The sequence below is a fragment of the Balaenoptera ricei genome, chromosome 7 (genome assembly GCF_028023285.1).
Source record: "Balaenoptera ricei isolate mBalRic1 chromosome 7, mBalRic1.hap2, whole genome shotgun sequence".
Classification (NCBI taxonomy): domain Eukaryota; kingdom Metazoa; phylum Chordata; class Mammalia; order Artiodactyla; family Balaenopteridae; genus Balaenoptera; species Balaenoptera ricei.
Genome location: NC_082645.1, coordinates 42041890 through 42060500, shown reverse-complemented (window position 1 = coordinate 42060500; position 18611 = coordinate 42041890). Strand labels below are relative to the sequence as shown.

Here is an 18611-nt window from a genome sequence, read left to right as displayed (position 1 = left end):
TAATATAACTGAAAAATTTAAATCCTCGAAGTGTACTATGGATAAAACAGAATTTTGACCTAAATTTGTAAGCTTCGTTGTCAGCCCTCATATGATACTGGTAGAAATGTAAATTGGTACAATCTCTTGGAAGGACAATTTGCAGTATTTATCAAAATTACAAATTTCCAGAGTTTTTGATGCAAAAATTCCACTTCTAAGCGATTATCCTACAAATATGCTCATTCATAAACAAAATAAAGTTTAGAGACATTTCATTGCAGAATTGTTTGATTTAAAAAAAAAAGAGATTAGAAACAACCAATGAGGACATGTTAAATAGATTATGGTACATCTATATTATATAATACTAGTCAGCTAACTATATACTTACTAATATGTAGTGAAATCCAAAATATTTTAATGGAAAAAAAATGTTTCACTAAAAGGAATCAGACATCCTTAGAGAAATGACTAACACCAGGGCTGGGCTTGAGAAAGTATAAGAAGAGCCTGGAATATCTTTTTCGTGCCAGAAAGTAAACAAGTGCTTAAAAATGTTGGGAACATGTTTAAAGGACTCAGGAGCCAGCTTGAAGGGCTCCCACTGGCTGAATCTGGAACAGTGGATTATAAACCATTGAATAAAAAAAAAAAGAATCCATGAGCCCATACTGATACTTAAAATATAAATAAATAAAGGGGGGAGAAGGAATGACAGAGTTAGGAAATTGCCGTTTTGCAACCATGATAGTAATAATTGATTCAGGCAATAATCATCAGTAAGTGTTAAAACCATTGAGCAAAAGTCTCATGGGGAGCACAGTCTCAAAGTATCTCCTCATAAGCAAATAAGAAGAGATAAATGTCAGCTTTACTGTGGAGACACCTATGAAAATCACCAAAACTTGCACAAACTAGTATCACTGAGATTCCCTGAGGTAATTCACTGGGGAAGCAACATCACTTCTATGGTGTGCCTACCAAAAATTCATAACCTGAATCTCTCCATGAGGAAAGAATCAGAAAAATCCATATTGAAGGATGTCCATTAAAAACAAGTCAGGGACTTCCCTGGTGGTGCAGTGGTTAAGAATCGGCCTGCCATTGCAGAGGACACGGGTTCGAGCCCTTGTCTGGGAAGATCCCATATGCCGTGGAGCAACTAAGCCCGTGCGCCACAACTACTGAAGCCCGCACGCCTAGAGCCCATGCTCCGTCACAAGAGGAGCCACCGCAATGAGAAGCCTGCGCACCACAATGAAGAGTAGCCCCCGCTCGCAGCAACTAGAGAAAGCCCATGCGCAGCAAGGAAGACCCAATGCAGCCAAAAATTAATTAATTAATTTAAAAAAAAAGTCAAACAACAAACTGGCCTATATTCTTCAAATGACAAGGTCATGAGAAACAAAGGAAAGCAGAGGAACCGTTTCAGAATAAAGAAGGTACAAGAGCCATGACAACTAAATGCATGCATGATCATGGATCAGTACATTTTGGAAACAATAAATTTTGCTTTAACTCATACAACTCAATATCAAAAAAACAAACAACTTGACTAAAAAATGGGCAGAAGACTTGAAAATACATTTTTCTAAGAAAGATATACAGATGGCTAACAGGCACTTGAAAACATTTTCAGCATTGAATAATTATTAGTGAAATGCAAATCAAAGCCACAATGAGATATGACCTCACACTCATCAGAATGGCTACCATCAAAAAGTCTACAGAGGTTGGCGAGGAAGTGGGGAAAAGGGTACCCTTGTATACTGTTGGTGGAAATGTAATTTGGTATAGACACTATGGAAAACAGTATGGAGGTTTCTCAAAAAACTAAAAATAGAACTACCACGTGATCCAGCAATTCCACTTCTGGGTGTGTATCCAAAAAAAACCGAAAATACTAACTCAAAAAGATACATGCACTCCAATATTCATAGCAGTATTATTTACAATAGCCAAGATATGGAAGTAAGCCAAGTGTCCATCAACAGATGAATGGATAAAGAAGATGTAGTATATAAGATGTAATATATATATACATATACATATACACAATGCAATATTATTTAGTCATTAAAAAGAATGAAATTGTGCCATTTGCAATAACATGGATGGACCTAGAGGGTATTATGCTTAGTAAAATGTCAGGCAGAAAGACAATACTCTGTTATCACTTATATGGGGAATCTAAAAAATAACACAAATATATATAACAAAACAGAAACAGACCCACAGATATAGAGAACAAAGTGCTTAAAGTGGTTACTAGTGGGGAGAGGGAAAAGGGTAGGGACAAGATAGGGGTATGGGATTAAGAGATACAAACTACTATGTATAAAATAAGCAAAGATGTACAGCACAGCGAAATATAACCATTATTTTGTAATAACTTTAAATGGAGTATAATCTATAAAAATATTGAATCACTATGCTGTACACCTGAAACTAATATTATATTGTAAATCAACTATACTTCAATTAAAAAAAATTTTTTTGCTTTAAAGGAGTAGTGAAATTTGAACAAAGATATGTTACAACAAATACGTTTGATAACTGTATTGTAGTTATGTACGAAAATCAGAATGAGAAATTCTCAGAAATTTAGGGAAAGATCGATTTTTCTGTAGCCATAGAACGAAGTCACAATCAGAACACATTCAGTTGATAAGCACAACTCAACTCCATGAACCTGCTTTTGTAAGCCAACTGATCATCATTAGCCTCTTGCGTATTACAGTCAGCTGATCAGGCATGAATTCACTCCAGAAAAGCCGCCTTTGAGTACCAACCAGTCAACAATAGTCACTCAAGTAACCAAGCTTTTAAGGATCACGCCAACCCTTTTATGCCTCTCAAAGGCCACGCATCCTGAACTCCACGCCTCCTAAAAACCCTATGAGTCCAGTAGTTGGCTTTGCTCAGGCTCTGCCTGACCAGCATAGCTCTAGATTACTATAGTAAGCAGTAAATTTCAGCTTTGTCTTTTTATTTCAGATATCAATGGCAGTCTCATTATCCTTTGGTAATTCTGGAATTTCCACCAAGATTGTTTTAAAAACTCGTTTGGCAGTATTCCAGGTAAGCTCTGGGCCAACAGGTACACTTACTGGTCCAAACTTTGTCATTAGGTCAGCTGCCAGATGAGTCAGTCTCAGTAACCACCTGAGCTCTACTTTCATTGAATTCTCATTACTGTGTGTATTCTTTAGCCTGGGGTGTATAACCAAGTAGTTTTTTTGCATAAGATCATTATGCTTAGGTCTTTGTTCTAAGTAATTAGACCTTTTGGTTTGGAATAGAGCCATTTGGTAGTTACACTGAGAAGTTTAATAAGGTTAATAGACCTTTTGCTTTGGAGGTCTACCATTTGAAAATGTTTGCCATTAACCTGCATATTCTCCTGCTGCTTACTTTGGTTTTGTTTTGTTTTTCAGAAATTTTTAAATATTTACTTTTAGAATTCATTTAAAAAGAATAATGAGCCCACTATATGTTAACATAAATATTATATTTTAATTACAACAAGATTTTATGAAAAAAATTAGAAGCATGGCATTATGTTTTACTTTTTTGTCTGGTTTAATAGAAGACTGCTAAGTTCTCCGAAAGGCTTCTACCTTTATTTTATTGTGCTGTGTTGTTTTGTTGAAGAGTAGGAAGAAAATCCAGCCTGGCATAGGTATGTAGTTGGAAGAAGAAGCAGTATTTTAATAGCCTTTTCAGATAATTGTGGATATTCTCCTTTTATGTAATGCCAAAACTTGACAAGCAATAGTTTCTCAAAGATTAATTGCAATGCGGAATCTGAAATCATACCAGTGAACTTTTTATACTCTGTTACATTAAAATACTTTGGTGTATCTTGAATTTTGAATGGATCTTTTACCCACGCATGATTTTGTATTAGTATGCATTGGTCATTTGAAAAATATTGTCATTGAATAATGTGCATCTTCCAAATGTTGACACATTTCGTTATACGTTACCAAATATCACCTTTGTTAATATCACTACTAATCTCATCAGAAAGTTCTTTCTATTGGTATATACTTAGTGGAATTCCTGGGTCACAGGAAATGAGAACGTTTCACTTTATAAGGCTATGACAACTTGTTTTCCAAAGTACTATTCCTAATTTACAATCCTACAAGCAATCTTATAGGAGAGCTCAATATTTTTTCCAGCATTTGATAGTTTTGAACATTGGCGTAAAAGAGTAACTTGCGGTGCTCTTGATCTGCATTTTTCTTTCTTTTTTTTAAAAATAAATTTATTTATTTATTTTTGGCTGCGTTGGGTCTTCGTTGCTGTGCACAGGCTTTCTCTAGTTGTGGTGAGCGGGGGCTACTATTCTTTGCAGTGCGTGGGCTTCTCGTTGTGGTGGCTTCTCTTGTTGCGGAGCATGGGCTCTAGGCGTGCGGGCTTCAGTAGTTGTGGCACACGGGCTCAGTAGTTGTGGCTCACAGGCTCTAGAACGCAGGCTCAGTAGTTGTGTGCACAGGCTTAGTTGCTCCACGGCATGTGGGACCTTCCTGGACCAGGGGTCGAACCCATATCCCCTGCATTGACAGGAGGATTCTTAACCACTGCACCACCAGGGAAGCCCCTGCATTTTTCTGAAAATGAATTTGAGCAACTTTTCATATTTATTCTATTTTGTGAAATAGATGTCGTGCCTTTCATTTCTCCCTTTTTTTCTAACAGCTTTATTGAGATAATTTACATTCCTTACAATTTACCCATTTGAAAGGTACAATTCAGTGGTTTTAGTATATTCACAAATTTGTGCAACCATCACCAAAATCCATTTTAGAACATTTCATCACCCCCAAAAAAACTCTATACTTTTTAACTACCACCCCACTCTCCCCCAAACACTCCCCTCTCACTCCCAAACAACCACTAATATTTCTGTCTCCATAGATTTGTCTATTCTGGACATTTTATTTAAATGGAATCACATAATACATGACCTTTTGTGACTGGCTTCTGGCACTTAGCATTTTGTTTTCTAGCTTCATCTATATTATATAGCATGTGTTAGTACTTCATTCCCTTTTATGGCCAAATAATATTCCATTGGATGGATATACCACATTTTGCTTATGCATTTATCAGTTGATACATGTTTGAAGTTAAATTAAAATCCTAGTGTATCAGTTACATCTCAATAAAAAAAATCCTGGTCTAGAGCTAAATTAAGGGCCATACAGGCATGCCTTGGAGGTGTCGCAGGTTTGGTTCCAGACACCACAGTAGAGTGAATATTGCAATAAAGCAAGTCACATGAATTTTTTGGTTTCCCAGTCCATTTAAAGTCATAATTACACTATACTGCAGTCTATTAAGTGTGCAATAGCATTATATCTTTTAAAAATGCACATCCTTAATTAAAAATCAATGCTGTTGAAAGAATGGTGCCAATAGACTTGCTCACTGCAGGACTGCCACAAACCTTCAATTTCTAAAATATGCAGTATCTGCAAAGCTCAATAAAGTGAAGTGCAATAAAATGAGGTATGCCTGTAATTAAAGAATTTCCTAATCTCCAGCAATACAGGCAAATTTTTGCTATAGAATCTGGAACTCTTAAAGATACTTATTATCATGGGCTACAGATCTGTACCAACTAATTTAGTTACTTATAAGCCCTTCCGAAGGGAAAAATGTCTAAAATCATAAAGGCATGAAAGAGGAGATTTTTAAAAACTCAGCTATGAAAATTTTTTAAATATAAAAAGAAAAAATATAAAGCAATTAATAGAAGCCTCTATTTTAAGGGCAGACTGGACAAAGATTCAATGCTTAACTTAAACAGACTTCAGGAAACTTTCAAAAAGTATTCTGGGTTACATTCAGTATCTGGAATTAAAGAAGCCTTGTCTTCTCTTTTTTGTAGATTTAATAAAAAATAAATTAATTAAAATGTAAAATTGCTAGTTTAGAAAATATCTAATATGTGGCTCAACGTTTCCAGATAGCTTTAAAAAGTAAATAGGCTAGAAATCAATATATCGTATGGCTCTGTAGATGAAATACCCCAAAGTGTCTCTGTTCTCTAAGATGTGAGAGCCTATAGATAAGGATACGTGTAAATATAGTGAATAGAAGGACCATTAAAGAAACTATGTACCATGCCAGCTAAGAAACAGGACAGCTATTCGAAAATCTATCCAGTGATATGGCTCCAACGTAAACAAGAGCACCCAACAATTACCAATCTTTTTTCTATTTCCCTATATTTTATATAGTTATCACTTTATCAGTAGTTCCACCTCTATATCAGAGTAAAAGATTGTCTAAAAAGCAAGAAGAGAGGCAAATTGACTTCTCATGAAAAAAGAAAACAAAAAATTTTGTATTAAAGTAAAAATGAGAGTGCCGTGTTGGTTTTTTTAAAAGAAGACAAGAAAAATTTGAATGTATATAGTAAATTGTGGAAGACTTGAGAAGAAATAAACTTTATTTACCTTGGTTTAATAGAACCACTCAGGTAGTCAAAATCTCTAATAATTCAGTGTCTCAACTATAGCTGATATTTTGAGATCATTATCAGAGGGATATTCTTTATTCTCTGTGATACAACATTGTGAAGAAAATAATCAACAGAGCAGGACTGAACTGCTATCCTTGGAAAAGCCTGTTTGCAAGGTTGAGCCTTGGCTGGCATCCAGGAACTTAAATTTCAGGAGGGTTCCCAACATCAACTGATGAGAGTGACTCACTAAACTGTTTGTACAAACAATATGGTTTCTGCTGAACCTTGCTTTTCCTTCTGGGTGTGTGGAATTTGGGTACATGCCAGACAGTGGGGCCTACGTGATTAGCCCCCAGTAGAAACCCAGGGTACTGAGTCTCAAGCTTCTGTGGTTAGCAACATTTCACACAACATTTCATACATGTTGTCACAGCTCATCGCTAGGGAAATTAAGCATGTCCTGTATGACTCCATTGGGAGAGGACCCTTGAAAGCTTATATCTGGTTTCCCACAGACTATGTCTAAGTGCCTTTTTCCTTTGCTGATTTTGTTCTAGATTGTCTATATCCCTTAGCCATGAATACAACTATATGCTGAGTCCTCTCAGTCCTAGTGAATCATTTTACCTGGGGTGGTCTTGGGGATCTCTAACCCAAACATCTATAAATGTAGTAAGATCTACTTTTAGACAAAAATATACTGCATCTCTTATACTTGATTGGATTATAGTTCATCTAGATACGGGAATGTATACCATATGTGGTTCTAGTAAGTACCAAAATGATAGCTATGGTACCAGAATTCTTATGGATGAAAGATTCCACCAATATAGGCAGATTAACTTGGAGCAGAGCCCATAAGATTACAGATTGAGTTTTTTTCCTTAATTGCATTATTTATTTATTTATTTGTTTATTTACTTTGTACAAACATGAAAATGTTAGGCCATGCTCTATGGATTTTAACTCACTAAAACACCATTGCCTATAAAACCTATCTCTTAAAGAAGCAAAATAAATAAAACTCTGTGCCGCTGAGTAATTACAGGCCTCAACTAATAAGTCAAAATAGCCTCAGATCTTCTACTAGGCCTTTCAGTCTAATGGTGGTACACGTACTCAATCACTATTGCTAGCAGAAACCACTCATTTTTTTACTTATTGATTAACTAATTATGAATTATCATTTCCTCCTTCTCATGTAACCAAATACTGGTGAAGCCCCCCCTTTTTTTTTTTTAAACTTTGGGTTTATTTATTTATTTATTTATGGCTGTGTTAGGTCTTCGTTTCTGTGCGAGGGCTTTCTCTAGTTGCGGCAAGTGGGGGCCACTCTTAATCGCGGTGCGCGGGCCTCTCATTATCGCGGCCTCTCTTGTTGCGGAGCACAGGCTCCAGACGCGCAGGCTCAGCAGTTGTGGCTCACGGGCCCAGTCGCTCCGCGGCATGTGGGATCCTGCCAGACCAGGGCTGGAACCCGTGTCCCCTGCATTGGCAGGCAGATTCTCAACCACTGCGCCACCAGGGAAGCCCTGGTGTAGCACTCTTAATCCAGCAACTCCATAACCCTGTGAAGGAGAATCCCGTACTTGTGTTCCTGTAATTCAAGAAGACAACCATGATCAGAACAGAATTTTTGACGCTATAGTATCAAATCCTTACTCAGTATTGTTTGTTGAAGGGTTTTATGTTAAAAATATGAAAAAATATCAGGCTAATATACAAAAAACAGTCCTGTTTCTCTTATAAAATTTCTTACCAAAAGCCAAATTGTTCACATATCTGAACCATGGTTCTTTCTAGGGTGTATTAAATTGTTAGTATAAATGTGTATATATATATATTACACTAAGATTAGTAGCTTTTAGAATAATTCACTTCTTTAAAAGGATGTACAAATGCAAAGATTTCTAAGGTATCCTGTAAAATTGAATAACAAACACATCAATTACCTGATGTCTTCATGTTAAAACAATTGTTGTCATAAAGCCAGACACTCATAGTAGAAGAGATATTACAGAAGTTAGTATACTATACTATAATCATTATGGAAATATTTTGCATATACAGAAATACATTAACAGATTGTCATGCTAAACAGATTTCTCTGATTAAAATCATTATACAGGGACATCATTAAAACATCAAAAACAAAAATAGTAACAATAAATTGATGTAGAAGTTCAAAGATTTCATCATAGATAGGCAAAATCTGGATACCCGAATTCTGAAGATAAACACTGGGAATGATTAAGTTATAAGATCTATGAAGATAAAATCTGGCAAATCCACAATGGCCACCTGATAAGCACCCAGTAACACCCCAAATGAACACTTGTGGAAATCTTCCATCAAACAACCCATCCACAGTCGGGATAAATTGGCCACAGAATCAAACCATTATGAGAACACTTCCAGGAACAGAGGATTTAGCCAGTTCATGCCCTATCTGAAAACCAATTAACCTGGAAAAATTGTAAAGATAAGGCAAAGACTAAAATCATGCCCTAAAAGATCCTTTGAGATCACTGAATGAACTGTAGCAATTGCTTTCCTCTATCATTTATGAATGTATACTATTAACAGTACATTTGTTTCCTGGGTAGGTTAAAACATTTGCTTGTTGAAAAGCCACAGCATTCACCATGGTTAAAATATTTACCATTAGATCTTGTATTTCCTGTGTAGAACATTTTGTCTTGTTTATCCAGCAGTATGGGGATACATTTAATTAGAAGTTATTCATGATTTTTAGTAACACAGGATTTTGCTTACTCCAAAACCTTATTGTCTGTATCACTGACAATCCTCTAGAAAAATATAAAGGACCTTGACACAACTGAAAAGTTACATCTATTGGAGATCCTAAACTGACATTCTCCAGAGACCCTCCAGAAATTGATGGTTCCTGAAAGTGGACTGCTGATTCAAGATATTAAGAATAAGCTGGTAACTACACACTGTAAAATGTGTTTTCACAAGACCATTGGGGGAGTTCCCTGGTGGCCTAGCAGTTAGGATTTCGGGCTTTCACTGCCGTGGTCCAGATTCAGTCCCTGGTTAGGGAACTGAGATCCTGTGAGCTGCATGGCTAAAAAAAATAATAATAATAATTCCCCAAACCACTGGGACAATATTCTTCTATATAACACCCTCTTTCTTAAGTACTTTTATATAATTATGCTTTTTATTCTTTAGTGATTTAAAGTTGTGTACTTTTGACTCAGTCTATTATGTTACCCTAACCAATAATAATGATGTGCTTATATGTAAACTTTACCAAAAACAGTCACCACCTCTACTCAATAAAGCTGGAAAAGAATAAAATTAAATAAATAAATAAATATTGTTTTTAATGCTGGAAAAGAAAAAAATTAAAAATAAAAACGATCACCTTTCTAACTCTGTAATTGAGCTCTCCTAAGCTTGGCTAATACAGCCAGTTTGAAAAATAATTGAAGGTATGTTACATAATAAAACTATAATAATTTATATATTATAAAATATATTTTATATATCAATAATTATATTAAAGTAATAACTATATATCAGTTAACAATATTTAAGATAGTATATTATATAAAATTATATTGCTATATTATCTATAATATATAAATGAAGAAAAATATTCTTTTGCTGCAAGAGAGGGATATAACTATTCTTGGGCTGTAGCAGTAACTGTTTCTCATCACTACACCCAAAGACAGTATATCTATAACTTCAAGATTGATCGTACCTTTTGGGCACCTCCTGGATTCTTTTTCCCATGTGAAAATCAGTGTCTTCAGTGCTGACCCAGAACCAAGGCTGTACAAGTGTTCTGTAGGGCTTTTTGTGAGACCATCCATGAATTTAACTCCCCAACACTCTGAATGAACTACATTTCTTAAAAAAGAGTCTGAAAGATAAAACCCTTTGTAGCAAAAGATTCCCCCAAATATTTTCCCCCCACCCACAAGCACAACTTGAGATGGTAATTAAAAATTTGTCCCGTCACACTGGCTGAGCCCTACAGGCAATAGAATAGCATAGCCTTAATTTTTTTTGGTCAGCCAGGAGGGAGTCTGTGCCATTACTAAGACTTCCATACAGGGACTAACACTTTGGGTGAGATAAAACAATCTATAACCAAGCTGAAAGAAAAAACAAACTGACTAAGGTAGACTCAGGGAGTCGTTAGGCCTTGTTTTATTCCTCAGGCTTTTAAAATCTTGGTTCACGGTTATGGAGTATCTTCCTTTCCCTTTTATTACCAATATGACGGTACTTATAGTTTTACTTGTTTGTCTCACTGCCGTTCAGTGTCTGTTGTCCAAACTTTAAAATGATTCCACACAGCCACTGGGCTAACAGTGATTCAACAAATGATTCAAAGACAAAAACAAGATAAAATCACAATGATGAATGTGCAAATTGAAAATCATGTCTCCATAAAGGGAACCTCAATATTCAAGAGCCATGAACAACAGTGGTGAAAATCTGGACTTTTGGTCCTTTTTTCAGCTTTGGCTGAATGAGGACGAAAAGAGAAGACTGAGAATAAAGGAGTCCCCACAAATGCAGGAAAACACTGCTTACTCAGAAGCCATGATACTAAGCGACCATCAGAACTGGTCTTAAACCTGTTCGATTGATCAGCTACTCACCTCAGTGAACACCAAACTAATCAATGTCGGGTCCTCACTTCTGACAGTCAGCCAGCCAGGTATGAGCTCAGTCCAGTAAACATGACTTAGAGCGCCAGTCAACAACAGCCTCGCTAAGTCACCACACTTCAATTGCTGACGTTTATCCACGTACGCTTCTGAAAGCCTGCCAATCCCAAACATCCTATAAAAAAATCTCTTTCTTTAGTAAGCAAGAAATTCAACACTATTATATAGAGTGTTGGTCGTATCATCATGGGATAAATATCACGCTGTTTTAAAGGATTTTAGAGTAAAACATGTGATGTCTGCAATTTAACTTCAGATGGTTCAGTATACTTGTTTGTATCAGAGACAGAGAGGTAAAGCAAATGTGGTGAAAGTATTAACAATATTTTGTGAGTACATCTAGGTGAGCATTCATTATAGTAGCCTGTAACTCTTCTGTAAGTGTTACCGAGTCCAACCTCGCCCTGCTTGCCACCCAACAGGCCAATGAGTTGGAGACGAGGTGTTGAGGCAAGAAGTCGACTTTATTCGGAAAGCCGGCAGACTGACAAGATGGCAGACTAGTGTCTCCTATAAACCATCCTATCGGGGTCTGGATGCCAGTTTCTTTTATAGAATCAGAGAGGGAGAGGTGGTGAGGAAGTAAAGTAAAAAGGCAGAATAGAGAGGGAGAGGTGGTGGGAAAGTAAAGTAAAAAGGGTCATCATTCTTAACAAAACATCTCCTGGAACGACCAGCCTAGGTGAGGGGATGTGTTAATTTCTTCTTTCTAGCAGCCATTCACAGGTGGGCAGGGTCAGATTTTCTCCCTGGGAGCTGAACAGAGGCACTTTAGTTTAACATTGAGGCAGGGTTCCCTGAGGCAGGCCATTACGTATGATTATAATAACAAAAGCTACGAAAAGCAAAGGTTAAAGTAGAAGAAACAGACCAAACATGGAGTCCAATTTAGCTCTTCCCTGTTATATAAGTTTAATTTTTCAAAATTAAAAATGTAAACAAGAGCAGTAACATCAGCAAAAAGGTGGAATAGGAAATTCCAGGCCTTTGCTCCCCATGGAGACACTGACTTAACAACAATATAGGTGCCAAATTGCCTTTATGAGAATTCCAGAAACCAGGTAAGAGGTTGCAACATGCCAAGTGAATGCAAAGCCAAGAAGAGACATAAGGAAGCAGGTAGGAAAGTTCTTCTTATTTGCCTGTCCTAGCTCCTCCCCCTCCCCCCTCACACTCGACCCCCAGTAAAGCACCAGGCACTCCCAACTCTCAGATTCTCCCTTGGGAGGGAAACAGAAAAGTGGAATGTGCATCCAAAGTTCTGGCTTTTCAGAGGGCTGCCCAAGGGACTGGGTTCTGTCTTGCCCGAGTCAGTGTGCTGATGGGAAAAGAATGGATGTGTACTTTGAATACCAGGTTGGGGGCAGCTGAAAACAATGGCCAGCACAACAGCTTGTTACACTAGAAAGACTGCAGTACTGCAGACAGACACTAGGGAGAGAAGGAGATTATGGGCTTCTGAGAAGCAGCAGAGGCAAACCTCTTTAACTGGGAAATCACTTGCACAAGTCCAGAGAAGACGCATACCCAGAAGAGGTTTGAGAGGTTCCCAAATCTCTAGCTAAGCTGATTCATTTTTCAGATGCCCAGATCTCAACAGATGAGCACAAGGCATACAAAGAAACAGGGAAACACGGCCAAATCAAAGGAAAAACGAGAATAGCCAAAACAATTTTGAAAAATAAGCAGAAATTTGTAAAACTTTCTGATTTCAAAACTTATTATAAAGCTTCATGGGACTTCCCTGGTGGTCCAGTGGCTAAGACTCCGCACTCCCAATGCAGGGGGCCCAGGTTCAATCCCTGGTCAGGGAACTACATCCCACATACCACAACTAAGAGTTCGCACACTGCAACTAAAGATCCCACATGCCACAACAAAGAGCCTGCATGCCACAACTAAGACCCAGTGCAGCCAAATAAATAAATAAATAAACAAACAAACAAATAAATAAATATTAAAAAAAAAATAAAGCTTCAGTAACCAAGTGAATGTGGTATTGGTATAAAGATAGACCTATAGATCAATGGAACAGAGTCCAAAAATAGACCTACCCATGTATAGTCAATTGAATTTCCACAAAGATGCCTATACAATTCAGTGGGAGAAAGGATACTCTTTTGAAGAGAGATGCTAGAACAATTGGATATCCATATGCAAAAGAAAGAAAGAAAAAAGGAAGGAAGGAAGGAAGGAAGAAAGACCATTACCTTATACCATTTAGAAAATTAGCTCATATTAACTGACCTAAAGGTCAAAATAAAACCTATGAAATTTCTGGAAGAAAATATAGGAGAAAATCTTAGTAACTTTGGAGTAAGCAAATATTTCCTAAATAGGACTTAAAAAACATAAACTATGAAGGGAAAATGATACATTAGACTTCATTAAAATATAAAACTTTGCTCTTCCAAAAACACTGTTAAGAGAATGAAGAACAGACTGATAGAAATATTTGCAAAACATACATCAAAGGACTTATATCCAGAACAAAGAACTCTTAAAACTCAATAATAAAAAAGACAAACAAATAAAATTTTTAAATGGGCAAAAGAATTGGACACTTCACTAAAAAAAAGTATATGGATGGCAAATAAACACATGAAAAGGTGCTCAACCATTGTTAGCCATTAGGGAAATGCAAATTAATAGCACTCGATATTTGCTAGAATAGCTAAAATTTAAAAAAAAGAAAGAAAGAAAAAAACCCCACCACACCAAGTTTGTTTGTTTTAGTATTTATTTATTTGGCTGCATCAGGTCTTAGTTGCGGCATGTGAGATCTTTAGTTGCGGCATGTGGGTTCTAGTTCCCTGACCAGGGATCAAACCCAGGCCCCCTGTATTGGGAGTGTGGAGTCTTAGCCACTGGACCACCAGGGAAGTCCCACCACACCAAGTTTTGATGATGATATGACCAGCTAGAATTTTCTTCATTGCTGGTGGGAATGCAAAATGGGTAGACATTTTAGAAAACAGTAAGTAGATTCTTAAAAAGTTAAATGTAAATTTACCATACAACCCTGGAATTTCAGTCCTAAGTATTTACCTAAGAGAAATGAAAATATCTGTCAACATGAAAACTTGTATATGAATGTTCATAACAGCTTCATTCATAGTAGCCAAAAACTGGAAAAAGCACATGTCCATCAACTGGTGAATACCAACAAATTGTGGTATGCAGTGGAATAGTACTCAGCAATAAAAAAGAATGATACAAACAACAACATGAAATAATCTCAAAAACGTTGTGCTAAATGAAAGAAGCCAGGCACAAAAGACTACATACTCTATGATTCCATTTCATTGAAATTCTAGGAAAGACAACTGTAGTGACAAAAAGAAAAAACTCAGTTATTGTCAGGGGCCAAGGGATGGCAGGGGAGGATTGACTACAAAGAGGCACAAGGTCACAATTTTAAAAGATAGACATATTCTACATCATGTTTATGGTGGTGGTTATATGAGTATATATATTTATCAGGATTATTGAATTATACACATAAATTTGATTAATTGTATGTTATGTATAATATAAATAAAATTAAGATAGAGAGGAGTGTGTATAATATGCTACAAAAAAAGTGGAGTGGGGAAGGGAAAAAATATGCATTTACATACACTGTCTTTTGAAGGATATTGAAGACACTGAAAATAGCTCTTGAGGACCAGAAATGGGTAGACGGAGAAACAGGATAGGAGGAAGAATATTCATAATACATCATCTGTAAATTCTTAAGTTTTGTTAATATGAGCAGATAAACTAGCCCAAAATTAAATTAAATTGAGAGCAAAGAGAGAAAAAGAAAAATCTTAGTTGACTAGATGGAGAGCTGTATTAAGTAGATGATCAACTGTGCTGAAGATACTGCTGTTTAGGCAGAGCGTACATGTTGCTTTTCCCCATAGCAGTAACACTTTAGCTGGAACACTGATGTTTATCTAGCACTGCATTGTCCTCTATAGCACTTTTAACCTTGATTACCTGTAACTTTTAAATTGAAAAAAAAAAAAAAAACCAACTCATTACAATTCTAATCATTTTTACCTTCTAACCTTGCTCTTTCTGGTTTTGCAAGAAACAACTCATATACTGGAGCAATTTTTCCTACTTCTGCCTACAATATGTGAATAAACTGTTGATGAGGCATACTTATCAGGTATATAAACATACTTGTAAGTGATTCCTATTCACTGTAGCAGGCATAGAACTTCAAAAAACAATATGAAAATTAGTTTTCGTACTGTATTGTACATGTAATTTTATTTTAAGTGAACGTCTTGATTCAGTTAAATCTAATACCATGTAACTTTTCTTTTGACATCATGAGAACTGCTGTGAGGTTACTAATACTTAGGCAAGTATAGTCCTATTTATAATTGTTTGACAGTCAAATAAGTGCTCAAAAACTGTTTTATATTTTATGAATATTGCTAAGGATGTGGCTTTCCCAGTGGAGGCCCAAGAGCCTGTGTTTCTAGGGAGTTTACTTTTATATATTGAGGTTTTGTGGGATGTGATTTCTTCTTGTGGTTTTCTTTGCTGGGCATTTGTTCAGAAGGAAATTAAATAGCTGTGGATATATATTTTAGAAATTTAAAAACAGCACAAGACATGAAAACAACTTGCCTTCAAAATAAAAATAAATTTTTTTTGAATAAGCTGTAAAACATATTCTGAAAAAACTTCCTTTCCAAAAAATTTTCTTCAAAAAAATCTGAACTCAAATGTTATATTAAATAAAATATTGAATATGTATGTATGTACATGTATAAACATTAGTCAATTTGTTTTATTTTCAGAGAATGATATTGATATCAAGATCACATTCAATTGAAAGTAAGTAAACTTAAAAAAAAGGAACCTCCCAAACCCACACATAAACATGACAAAGAAAAAAAAATAGAGAAAAAAACCTACAGATACATCTAAGCAGGTATTAAACTGAAAACATTCAAATAAAGTGGAATTGCTACAACATAAAGAATACTAGAGTAGACATGCAAAAGATGCTAAATTGAATAAAGAAAGTCAAGTTTTTAAAAATGTTCTACAAGGTCACTTTTTTTTACTAAAATTATTATTAAAAATTATCTATATATATATTATAATTCTTCCTTTCCAAGTATTTCTATAGATCTTAGAATATGATCATAATGTACCCTAAATCTCAGTAGGAAGGCTTGTAAATAATTCAGTCAGATCTCTAGAAGTCATTATAACCCATCTCTGATCCTGTGTATAATATTCTCATATAATACTCTCACTACACCATTGAGATATAGGGGAATCTGGGTCAGTGGTAATAGATAACATTTAATATCATTCTAAATATTTCATACATCTGAATATTATTTTCAGGAAAATCTTAGAGGATTTATATTCATTATCATCCATAATAATACCTTATATCCTAGAGTGCATTGTAATTTTCAAATTAACACACATTCTTCAATTTACTATTTAAATTCCATTATCAAAATTTCCAAAGGAAAAAAAAAGTTGATTCTGATAAAGAGCAAAAAGCCTGTGGAGGGAATATAGTCAATAATATTGTAATAACTTCGTATGGTGACAGGTGGTAACTAGACTTAAAATGGTAATCATTTTGTAATGTATAAAAATATCAAATCACAAAAATATCAAATCACAATATTGTACACCTGAAACTAATATAATATTGTAAGTCAATTACACTTCAATTTTTAAAAACTGGGGGGGAAAATGACCAAAAAGACTATGGGTGGGAGGAAAAGAGTAAAAAAAAAAGTGAAAAAAAAAAATTCATGATCAAGGAAGTAAAAAAAGTTCAGATGTAGACAGGAAAACATATGAACAGAGAAATGTTATACTAGCCTTAAATAATATTCACCTAAATTAATTTCTCTGAGTTTAGAAAATAGCTATCTTCTGTTTACAGCTTCTTCTTATTTATGCTTTGTCATCTAGAATTAGACTTTTATTCCTAAGTCTAACCCTGCATGAAACTGATTAAAAGGTGTATTACCTTTATATCACTGCTCCCCCCAAATTGTAACATACATAGTAGCTTAAAACAACATGAATTTATTATCTTACAGTTCTGTAGTTCAGAAGTCCAATGGGACTCTTTGAGCTAAAATCAATGAGTCAGCAGGGATGCATTCCATCTGGAAGTTCTAGGGGAGAATCTCTTTGCCTTTTCCAGCTTCCAAAAGCCACCCACTATCCTTGGCTCATGGCACCTTTCCTCCATCTTCAAAGCCATCAATGTTGCATCTTTCTGACTTTGCTTCTCTTGTCACATCTTTTTTCTGACTCTCTTTTTCTTAAGCCTCCCTCATCCACTTTTAAGGACCCCTGTGATCACATTGGGCCCACCTGGACAATCCAGGATAATATCCCATTTTAAGGTCCTTAACTTAATCACTTGTGCAAAGTCCCTTTTGTCACATAAGGTAACATATTCACAGGTTTTGGGGATTAGGATGCAGACATCCTGGGAGGGAACACTCTTCTGCCTGCCACAAAAGGTTATATTTAATATCTCATTCTCTGACCACTACCTACTAACTCCAGTGCGTCCCCTTTCATACTCTGATTTGACAATTCTTTGAGCGCACCACTTTTTTACTGTCCCTCGTTTCCTTACTGTCCTCTCTTCACCCCTTATCAAACTAAATTCCTTGGGTTATCATTGCAATCCCTTCTTACCCATATCCTCTACTCCCTTGCCCCTGTCTTATCATACTCACTTGGCAAAACTGACCCTGCTGACTCCTGCTCTCTCACTAATCTGTCTTCGTCCCGTGTAGCTGAACATGGCCAGAGGAAAAGAGACTCGCTGACCAATTTCCTGTTAAAGTCCATACCACAAAGTTCAAATGGACCCTTAATGCTGCTGGTTAATGACCTGCTATTTTCCTAGTCCATTCACTTTCTCGCTTCCCTAGAGGAGGCCTTTGTCTGCTGAGTGAGTAGTGCAGCCCACCAGCTATCCAGCCCACCACCCACCCCATTAGTGTCATAAAGTCCAGCTTATCTCCCTCAAAAACATTTTTTTATTTTAATTAATCTCTGACTCAGTAATTCTACCTCTAGGACCCTATCCCAAATAATTAGAGAGCTGTACAAATACATTTATGTCCAAGGATGTTTATTGAAACAATATTTATGAAAACTACCTATAATTCCCACAATAGAGACAGGTTTACATAAAGTATGGAACAATCGTAGCACGGACAGTTTACAGAATACCGTAAATGAAATCATGTTCAAAATCATGTTTTTGCAGAATACTCAGTGATAGGGGAAAACGTGTACACCATAAAGTTCAATGGTAAAAAATCCAAGATATCAAATTGTACATAGAGCAGCATTCCAAAGTTTGAAATACAAATACATATAGATACATATATACATATACCACAAATCAAAAAATGACTAAAAGAAAA

At 35.9% G+C, this 18611-nt stretch overlaps 1 protein-coding gene across 4 annotated transcripts in view; it reads left to right on the top strand.

The window, feature by feature from the left end:
* Positions 1 to 18611, top strand: part of NMI (N-myc and STAT interactor) — a 113363-nt gene that overhangs the window by 6678 nt on the left and 88074 nt on the right. For 2 of the 4 annotated variants that reach the window (XM_059927839.1, XM_059927834.1), the window contains exon 2: positions 2980 to 3063. The exons of the other annotated variants lie outside the window; for them this stretch is intronic. The gene's annotated coding sequence lies outside the window, so the exon portion shown is untranslated. The remainder of the gene's footprint in view (positions 1 to 2979; positions 3064 to 18611) is intronic. 4 annotated transcript variants of the gene reach the window in all.